Genomic DNA, 11,255 nt, shown 5'->3' on the forward strand with positions numbered 1-11,255 from the left:
TCTATCTTGTTTCAACTATAAAGTATTTTATTGATGCACGGGTACTGTTCATTCTGGTAATACCTTACATAGCATCCTCCTTCTGTAGGGCCCTCTGGGGCATCTTTATCCATCCAAATGGTACCCTTTTCTCGACAGAGTGTAACTTTTTGATCGGAGCCCTATGGGGAAACGGTACCATTTTAGACACTACCTCAGTCTTCATTTATTACATTCTGCAACAAATCAGTTTGTCCCTATAATCAAGCTCAGGAAGTAGGGACGGACGTACTGTACGCTGGTTCCCCAGGAATGAGGGGATCTTTCCACATCTTTTCTCTACTCGTCATCTTTGGACCAGGGACATTTGTTTAGTAGAGTTCTGCGTCTCTTTTCCACTTAAGTGTTGATTCTACACCGTTCAAAGAAGTATCACAGCGGTCTAAGAGGTGCTAGAGGCGTCACTGAAGACCCTGGCATCCGTTATCCATCTGGTGCAGGGGTCTAAGAGGTGCTAGAGGCGTCACTAAAGACCCTGGCATCCGTTATCCATCTGGCGCAGGGGTCTAAGAGGTGCTAGAGGCGTCACTGAAGACCCTGGCATCCGTTATCCATCTGGTGCAGGGGTCTAAGAGGTGCTAGAGGCGTCACTGAAGACCCTGGCATCCGTTATCCATCTGGCGCAGGGGTCTAAGGCACTACATCTCAGTGCTAGAGGCGTCACTAAAGACCCTGGCATCTGTTATCCATCTGGCGCAGGGGTCTAAGACACTACATCTCAGTGCTAGAGGCGTCACTAAAGACCCTGTTATCCATCTGGCGCAGGGGTCTAAGGCACTACATCTCAGTGCTAGAGGCGTCACTGAAGACCCTGGCATCTGTTATCCATCTGGCGCAGGGGTCTAAGACACTACATCTCAGTGCTAGAGGCGTCACTAAAGACCCTGTTATCCATCTGGCGCAGGGGTCTAAGGCACTACATCTCAGTGCTAGAGGCGTCACTGAAGACCCTGGCATCTGTTATCCATCTGGCGCAGGGGTCTAAGGCACTACATCTCAGTGCTAGAGGCGTCACTAAAGACCCTGGCATCTGTGATCCATCTGGCGCAGGGGTCTAAGGCACTACATCTCAGTGCTAGAGGCGTCACTGAAGACCCTGGCATCTGTTATCCATCTGGCGCAGGGGTCTAAGGCACTACATCTCAGTGCTAGAGGCGTCACTAAAGACCCTGGCATCTGTTATCCATCTGGCGCAGGGGTCTAAGACACTACATCTCAGTGCTAGAGGCGTCACTAAAGACCCTGTTATCCATCTGGCGCAGGGGTCTAAGACACTACATCTCAGTGCTAGAGACGTCACTAAAGACCCTGGCATCTGTTATCCATCTGGCGCAGGGGTCTAAGGCACTACATCTCGGTGCTAGAGGTGTCGCTACAGACTCTGGTTCGATTCCAGGCTGTATCACAACCGGCTGTGATTGGGAGTCCCATAGGGCGGCGCACAAATGTGCCCAGCGTCGTCCGCGTTTGGCCGTCATTGTAAATAAGAATTTGTTCGTAACTGACTCTGACTTGCCAGAGACGTGAGAATGGCTAGCTAGAGTCCATACAGTCAGTCATGAGAATGGCTGGCTAGAGTCCATACAGTCAGTCATGAGAATGGCTGGCTAGAGTCCATACAGTCAGTCATGAGAATGGCTGGCTAGAGTCCATACAGTCAGTCATGAGAATGGCTGGCTAGAGTCCATACAGTCAGAGACTTGAGAATGGCTGGCTAGAGTCCATACAGTCAGTCATGAGAATGGCTGGCTAGAGTCCATACAGTCAGTCATGAGAATGGCTGGCTAGAGTCCATACAGTCAGTCATGAGAATGGCTGGCTAGAGTCCATACAGTCAGAGACTTGAGAATGGCTGGCTAGAGTCCATACAGTCAGTCATGAGAATGGCTGGCTAGAGTCCATACAGTCAGAGACATGGGAATGGCTGGCTAGAGTCCATACAGTCAGAGACAATGGAATGGCTGGGTGGTAGCCTGTTAGTGACAGTCTAAGGTTCAACACCCTGACCTTGACTACCTGGAATTTTGACCTTTGACCCTAGATATCATTTATTTTACCTACTCTTTCATATGAGCCCATAAGTTTTGTATGGAAAATTTTGGGGTCCCCTTTTAACAAAGTATCGCCTCTCGTTCAGGGCATTAACCTGCTAGTGACAGGCTAAGGTTCAGGGCAGGGTACTGGGTTGTTGCCTGCTAGTGACAGGCTAAGGATCAGGGCAGGGTACTGGGTGGTTGCCTGCTAGTGACAGGCTAAGGTGACAGGCTAACGACATTAATTATTAATTATTTTGTTGATTTCACGTTTTTTTTTTTAAATCGATACCAATAGCACCTCACTTACTCCGCTCTACTCAGCCGGTCTACCTCTTCCTGGTCTCTACCTCCACCCTGTATGATCCTGACAAGCCATCTTCTTTCCCCTCCATCATGATAAAGAATATGAGAGTTTTTTTATTTTCTTGTCTGTGCTTATCACCATTTTTTTTGACTTGGCCCTGTTTCCCCAAAATTGTTAGAACCTTCGTAGGAGCATCGTTAAATCTCCGGGCTGTTTAAAAAAAACCTTGTAACTAAAGTTTCTCTTGAAAATAATTGGGTATATCAATAAAATGTCAACTGTATTTATAAACCACTTTGTACATCAGCAGATGTCAAAGTGCTTTTCAGATACCCAGCTGAAAACCCCAAACAGCAAGCAATGCAGACCCAGGACAAACTCCCTAGAAGAAAGGAACCTAGATGACCCGCAGCGTAAGATAATAACCATGAAGGTTATAGTAGAGGGGGTCAGATAATAACCATGAAGGTTATAGTAGAGGGGGTCAGATAATAACCATGAAGGTTATAGTAGAGGGGGTCAGATAATAACCATGACATTTATAGTAGAGGGGGTCAGATAATAACCATGAAGGTTATAGTAGAAGGGGTCAGATAATAACCATGAAGGTTATAGTAGAGGGGGTCAGATAATAACCATGACGGTTATAGTAGAGAGGGTCAGATAATAACCATGAAGGTTATAGTAGAGGGTCAGATAATAACCATGAAGGTTATATTAGAGGGGGTCAGATAATAACCACGAAGGTTATATTATAGGGTCAGATAATAACCATGGAGGTTATAGTAGAGGGGGTCAGATAATAACCATGAAGGTTATAGTAGAGGGGGTCAGATAATAACCATGACATTTATAGTAGAGAGGGTCAGATAATAACCATGAAGGTTATAGTAGAGAGGGTCAGATAATAACCATGTAAGTTATAGTAGAGGGGGTCAGATAATAACCATGAAGGTTATATTAGAGGGGGTCAGATAATAACCATGAAGGTTATATTAGAGGGTCAGATTATAACCATGGAGGTTATAGTAGAGGGGGTCAGATAACAACCATGACATTTTTAGTAGAGGGGGTCAGATAATAACCATGAAGGTTATAGTAGAGAGGGTCAGATAATAAACATGACATTTATAGTAGAGAGGGTCAGATAATAACCATGAAGGTTATAGTAGAGGGGGTCAGATAATAACCATGAAGGTTATAGTAGAGGGGGTCAGATAATAACCATGACATTTATAGTAGAGGGCCAGATAATAACCACAAAGGTTATAGTAGAGAGGGTCAGATAATAACCATGACATTTATAGTAGAGGGGGTCAGATAATAACCATGAAGGTTATAGTAGAGGGGGTCAGATAATAACCATGAAGGTTATAGTAGAGGAGGTCAGATAATAACCATGGAGGTTATAGTAGAGGGGGTCAGATAATAACCATGAAGGTTATAGTAGAGGGGGTCAGATAATAACCAGGACGGTTATAGTAGAGGGGGCCAGATAATAACCATGAAGGTTATAGTAGAGGGTCAGATAATAACCATGAATGTTATAGTAGAGAGGGTCAGATAATAACCATGAAGGTTATAGTAGAGGGGGTCAGATAATAACCAGGACAGTTATAGTAGAGGGGGTCAGATAATATCCATGAAGGTCATAGTAGAGGTTCAGATAATAACCATGAATGTTATAGTAGAGAGGGTCAGATAATAACCATGACGGTTATAGTAGAAGGGGTCAGATAATAACCATGAAGGTTATAGTAGAGGGGGTCAGATAATAACCACGAAGGTCATAGTAGAGGGGGTCAGATAATAACCATGAAGGTTATAGTAGAGGGGGTCAGATAATAACCATGAAGGTTATAATAGAGGGTCAGATATTAACCATGAAGGTTATAGTAGAGGGGGCCAGAAAATAACCATGAAGGTTATAGTAGAGAGGGTCAGATAATAACCACGAAGGTTATAGTAGAGAGGGTCAGATAATAACCACGAAGGTTATAGTAGAGAGGGTCAGATAATAACCAGGAAGGTTATAGTAGAGGGTGCAACACTTCTAGATTCTAATGTCAGATGGCTTTTCATGCATATTATGGATGTAGAAACACATTCACTGTAGAGGATGTGCTACGGAGTGGAAAATAAATAACACAGTCATTCAGTAGCAGAGCGCAAATTAGAAGTTGCATATATTATAGTGGCAAGTCACCACTATAGTAAGTGTTGATTGGCCAATGCAGCTTTGGCGTAGGAAAGTTATTCTTAGTGCCAATCAAAAGTGTGGACACACCTACTCATTAATAGCACATATGGAATTATGCTGTAACCAAAAAAAAGTGTTAAACAAATCCAACTATATGTTATAGTTGAGATTCTTCAAAGTAGCCACTGTTTGCCTTGATGGCAGCTTTGCACACTCTTGGCATTCTCTCAACCAGCTTCATGAGGTAGTCACCTGGAATGCATTTCAATTAACAGGTGTGCCTTGTTAAAAGTTATTTATGGCAATTTTCTTCCTTCTTAATGCGTTTGAGGCACATCAATAGCAGTAGCATGTGTAATAATCTGACTGCTGTTATACTTTAATGAATATGTGAAATTTAGGGTAGGGCTGCCAATTTTGCATTTCCTTTAATTTTTGGGCTGTTGCCAACACTAACTGTCACGTAAAATGTAGGTTCTGCATTTAATATATACAACGATGTGCAGAGATAGTGCACTAACATCCCAGAACTGTACATTAACTGTATGTTAATCGCACTATCTGGCAATTCAAATGTTGTTTAATTGAACTTTTATTTAACTTGGCAAGTCAGTTAATAAGAACCAATTCTAATTCACAATGACGGCCTACCCACAGCCAAACCCTAACGATGCTGGGCCAATTGTGCGCCGCCCTATGGGACTCCGAATCACGGCCTGTCGTGATACAGCCTGGAATCAAACCAGAGTCTGTAGAGGCGCCTCAGGCCGCTGCGCCACTCGGGAGCCCAATGTATAGTCCAGAAAAAAATAAGATCTGACCAAATTTTTAGAGTAAGTCTTTACTGGTATCCTAGAGAGGCGATATTGAGAATATTAAAGATCATCTGAACCTTGTCTGAACATCTGCTGACCTTTGTGGCCCTGGGTCTAACTAGACGGCAATGTGCTGGATAGGACAGAAGGGGTCCGTCCACCTATTTCTCCACAGACAACGTGGCTCTGTGCTGCGTAGCTTATAGCACCAGATGACAAAGGCTTAGTCAGATAATCCTCGTCGCCATCTGCCCCATGGCCGCCCCACTCAGAACCTCCCAAATTTAAACCTCAAAAACAGGGCACTGGCAACAGATGCTAACATGTGTAACTAGCAGGTGCTTCATTAGGAAAACAGATCGGCGTACACGTGCTGCGGCAGCTGCTCGGGTTGGGTTTTAAACTGTAGCATATACTATTTATCAGGATACGTACAAGTATGATACGTACCGATTTAGATCGGATGTCATTTGTAACATGTAGAAATGGTTTGCTGGAGATGGTTGGAACAGAGGGCGACGCTAGATGAGATGGGAAAGCTTCACATGTCCTTATGATTGCTGTGGATATCTGTTGCCGTTACGTTGTTCTGTTTCAGACAGGCTCACCAGTAGTGGGTGCCAGTGTCTTTTCTTGAATCCAAATCAACACATGGCATTCAATACTGTTCATTTGTACTTTTTTGAAGCATCAAAAACATTTGCATACAGTAGATTACATTGTTGTTCTTAAAACAGAGAATTGACCATCAAGTGGAGGTGGGCATATAACCTTTTCAAGGATCATGTCTACATAGCCTTAGTCAGGATCAGTGGGGTCTCGAGTGTGATGACTGTTAAGCCAACTTACGTTCCCCAGCCAGAAAATAAATCGTCACTCAAACAGGAAGGGGAACTAACAGAGAATCACTGACAACAACCACAACTAAACAGGTGGGGGGGTTTAGGAGGGGTTCTGAAATACACTCATGGAGGTGTCCACTGAAAATTCACTAGCAACAACAATTGCAACCGAAGACAACCACTGCGAGCGACCACGACATTTCCCCAAGAACAGGGAAACAAAAGAAAAACCGACACCAAGGTTAAAAAAACAGGAAACGAACCAAAAAAAAGTAGAGCAAAACTAAACCAGGGAAATCAGATAAAAGGATTGTTTGTGTAGAAAATAGGGCTCACCCACTAAAAGGTGTTAACCATCCACATCTCTTCAGACTACAGGAGGACCGGGCCAGCCACTCTTAAATGTCACCTGGGTCAACACAGGTGAAACACCTTCCCACTAACAAGATGGCAAACCAGCACAGGTGAAACACCTTCCCACTAACAAGATGGCAAACCAGCACAGGTGAAACACCTTCCCACTAACAAGATGGCAAACCAGCACAGGTGTAACACTTGTTGGGAACATTTAAAGTAACGCATAAAACAAAATGAAAGGAAAGTTAATACACCACTGAGTTATAATTTCAGTGTTGAAATATAATACTAAATATCTGTATCCCTTTAATTGACGAAGAAAAAGCTCATGGTAACTGCATATATTTTGGGAAGAACGTTGCAGGTGTCTGACTGGCTGCTTCCTGCGCTCTGTGTGATCGTGTCCTAGAACGTCACATCGTATTTTTAAACGTGTGAAGACAGGAAAGGCACATGACTGCACGTCTGAGTGAGTCTCTACAGTAAATATATATATATATATACAGAGCATTGGGAAAGTATCCAGACCCTTTGACTTTTTCCACAATTTGTGACGTTACAGCTTTATTCTAAAATGGGATTAAATAAATAAAAAATCCTCATTAATCTACATACAATACCCCATAATGACATCACAATACCCCATAATGACATCACAATACCCCATAATGACATCACAATACCCCATAATGACAAAGCAAAAACAAGTTTTCATAAATTTTTTCAAATGTATTACAAATAAAAAAACAGAAAGACCTTATTGACATAAGTATTCAGACCCTTTGCTTTGAGACTCGACATTGAGCTCAGGTGCATCCTGTTTCCATTAATCGTCCTTGAGATGTTTCTACAACTTGATTGGAGTCCACTGGTGGTAATTTCAATTGATTGGACATGATTTAGAAAGGCACACACCTGTCTATACAAGGTCCCACAGTTGACAGTGAATGTCAGCGCAAAAACCAAGCCACGACGACTTCAACCATGAGAAACCAGAGTCTCTGAGATAGAACTCTTTGGCATGAATGCCAAGTGTCACATCTGAAGGCAACCAGGCACTGCTCATTACCTGGCCAATACCATCCCAACATTGAAGCATGGTAGTGCCAGCATCATGCTGTGGGGATGTTTTTCAGTGGCATGGACTGGGAGACTAGTCAGGATTGAGGGAAAGATGAACGGAGTACAGAGAGATCCTTGATGAAAACCTGTTGCACATTGACTCTGTACCGGTACCCCCTGTATATAGTCTCCACATTGACTCTGTACTTGTACCCCCTGTATATAGTCTCCACATTGACTCTGTACCGGTTCCCCCTGTATATAGTCTTCACATTGACTCTGTACCGGTACCCCCTGTATATAGCCTCCACATTGACTCTGTACCTGTACCCCCTGTATATAGCCTCCACATTGACTCTGCACCGGTACCCCCTGTATATAGTCTCCACATTGACTCTGTAGCCTCCACATTGACTCTGTAGCCTCCACATTGACTCTGTACCTGTACCCCCTGTATGTAGCCTCCACATTGACTCTGTACCTGTACCCCCTGTATATAGTCTCCACATTGACTCTGTACCTGTACCCCCTGTATATAGTCTCCACATTGACTCTGTACCTGTACCCCCTGTATATAGCCTCCACATTGACTCTGTACCTGTACCCCCTGTATATAGTCTCCACATTGACTCTGTACCGGTACCCCCTGTATATAGCCTCCACATTGACTCTGTACCTGTACCCCCTGTATATAGTCTCACTATTGTTATTTTACTGCTGCTCTTTAATTATTTGTTACTTTTCTTTCTTTTTTTGTGTATTTTTCTTAACTGTGTTGTTGGTTAAGGGCTCGTAAGTAAATGTTACACTGTGAAGTCTACATCTGTTGTATTCGGCACATGTGACTAATAAGATTTGATTTGACAAGTCTCTTAATGTCCTTGAGTGGCCCAGCCAGAGGCCGGATCGAACATCTCTGGAGAGACCTGAAAATAGCTGTGCAGGAACGCTCCCCATCCAACTTGACAGAGCTTTTATAGGATCTGCAGAGAGGAATGGATTAAACTGCCCAAATACATGTGTGCCAAGCTTGTAGCGTCCTACCCAAGAAGACTCAAGGCTGTAATCGTGCCAAAGATGCTTCAACAAAGTTCTGAGTAAAGGGTGTGTGTAAATGTTATATTTCTGTTTGTTTTTTTTGTGTTTTTTTGCACAAATTTCTAAACCTATTTTTGCGTTGTCATTATTGGGTATTGTGTGTAGATTTATGAAAAACATTACATCAGTTTTAGAATAAGGCTGTAATGTAACAAAATGTGGAAAAAGTGAAGGGGTCTGAATATGTTCCGAATGCACCGTACAGCTCCCTGAGCCTGGGGGTGTAGACTCGCATGGTACCCTATCGCTTACGCATGGGCCCTAGTCAAAAGCATTGCACTAAATAGGGAATAGGGTGCCATTTGAACCTCACAGCCGTAAGCACCTTAGACTTAAAGCTTCTCTGTGGAGAACTGTCTGTGACAGATATCTCCTAGCCTCTCTGTGGAGAACATTCTGTGACATATCTCCGAGCCTCTATGTGGAGAACAGTCTGTGACAGATAACTCCTAGCCTCTCTGTGGAGAACAGTCTGTGACATATATCTCCTAGCCTCTCTGTGGAGAACAGTCTGTGACACATCTCCTAGCCTCTCTGTGGAGAAAGATTTGTGACATATCTCCTAGCCGCTCTGTGGAGAACAGTCTGTGACATATCTCCTAGCCTGTCTGTGGAGAACAGTCTCACATTTGGGGGTGAGAGCAGCAGTAGACGAGGTCTATCTAAGATGTCTGCTGTGGCTTTGAAGTAAAGAAGTACAGGTAGGATTAATACTGCTCTGAGCAACCTGGACTCAGGGGTAGACGTAACATAGTAAATGTAAATCCGGGACAGTCCAATTAGTTTGATGCAGTATACTAATGTTCTTTAGCTAGGTTTCTTAGCCCATACAGAGCATTTGGAAAGTATTCATACCTCTTGACTTTTTCCACATTTTGTTACGTTACAGCCTTATTCTAAAATGGATTACATGTTTTTTCCCCTCATCAATCTACACACAATACCCCATAATTACAAAGCAAAGACAGATTTTAAAAAAATGTTTGCAAATGTATTAAAAATAAAAAGAACAGATACCTAATTTACATAAGTATTCAAATGCTTTGCTGTGAGACTTTACATTTAGCTCATGTGCATCTTGTTTCCGTTGATCATTCTTGAGATGGTTCTACATCTTGATTGGAGTCAACCTGTGGTAAATTAAATTGATTGGACATGATTTCGAAAGCCACACACCTGTCTATATAAGGTTCCACAGTTGACAGAGCAAAAACCGAGCCATGAGGTCAATGGAATTGTCCGTAGAGCACTGAGACAGGATTGTGTCACAGATCTGGGGGAGGGTACAAAAAATGTCTGCAGCATTGAAAATCCCCAAGAACACAGTGGCCTCCATCATTCTTAAATGGAAGAAGTCAAACTGAGCAATCAGGGGAGAGGGCCTTTGTCAGGGAGGTAACGAAGAACCCGATTGTCACTCTGAAAGAGCTCTGGAGTTCCTCTGTGGAGATGGGAGAACCTTACAGAAGGACAACCATCTCTGCAGAACTCCACCAATCAGGCCTTTATGGTAAAGTGGCCAGACGGAAGCCACTCCTCAGTAAAAGGCACATGACAGCCCTCTTGGAGTTTGCCAAAATGCACCTAAAGGACTCTCAGACCATGAGAAAAAAAATTATCTGGTCGGATGAAACCAAGATTGAATTCTTTGGCTTGAATCCCAAGCATCACGTCTGGAAGAAACCTGGTGCCATCCCTACGATGACGCATGGTTGTTGCAGCATCATGCTGTGGGGATGTTTTTCAGCGGCAGGGACTGGGAGACTAGTCAGGATGGATGGAAAGATGAATGGAGAAAAGTACAGAGGTATCCTTGATTAAAAACCTTCTCCAGAGCACTCAGGACCTCAGACTGGGGTGAAGGTTCACCTTCTAACAAGACAACGACATTAAGCATACAGCCAAGACAATGTAGGAGTGGCTTCAGGACAAGTCTCTGAATGTCCTTGAGGGGCCCAGCCAGAGCCCAGACTTGAACCCGATCAAACATCTCTGGAGAGAGATGAAAATAGCTGTGCAGTGACGCTCCCCATCTAACCTGACAGAGCTTGAGAGGGTCTGCAGAGAAGAATGAGAGAAACTCCCCAAATACAGTTGTGCCAAGCTTGTAGCTTCATACCCAAGGAGACTCGAGTCTGTAATTGCTACAAAAGGTTATTCAACAAAGTACTGAGTAAAGGGTCTGAATACTTATGTAAATGTGATATTTATGTATTTTTGCTTTGCTTTGTCATTATGGGGTATTGTGATGTCATTACGGGGTATTGTGATGTCATTATTGTGTGTAGATTGATAAGGGAAAAAAAACAATTGAATCCATTTTAGAATACAGCTGTAACATAACATCATGTGGAACAAGTCAAGGGGTCTGAATACTTTCTGAATGTTCTGTATGTTCCGTTTCGTATGGGGTGTATTCATTTGTGGATGTCCATCTCCCATGATATGTTACAAATTACAACGCATATGATATATTACTAACTGCAATTCGTACAATATGTG

Source organism: Oncorhynchus mykiss, chromosome 16 (genome assembly GCF_013265735.2).
Source record: "Oncorhynchus mykiss isolate Arlee chromosome 16, USDA_OmykA_1.1, whole genome shotgun sequence".
Taxonomy (NCBI): domain Eukaryota; kingdom Metazoa; phylum Chordata; class Actinopteri; order Salmoniformes; family Salmonidae; genus Oncorhynchus; species Oncorhynchus mykiss.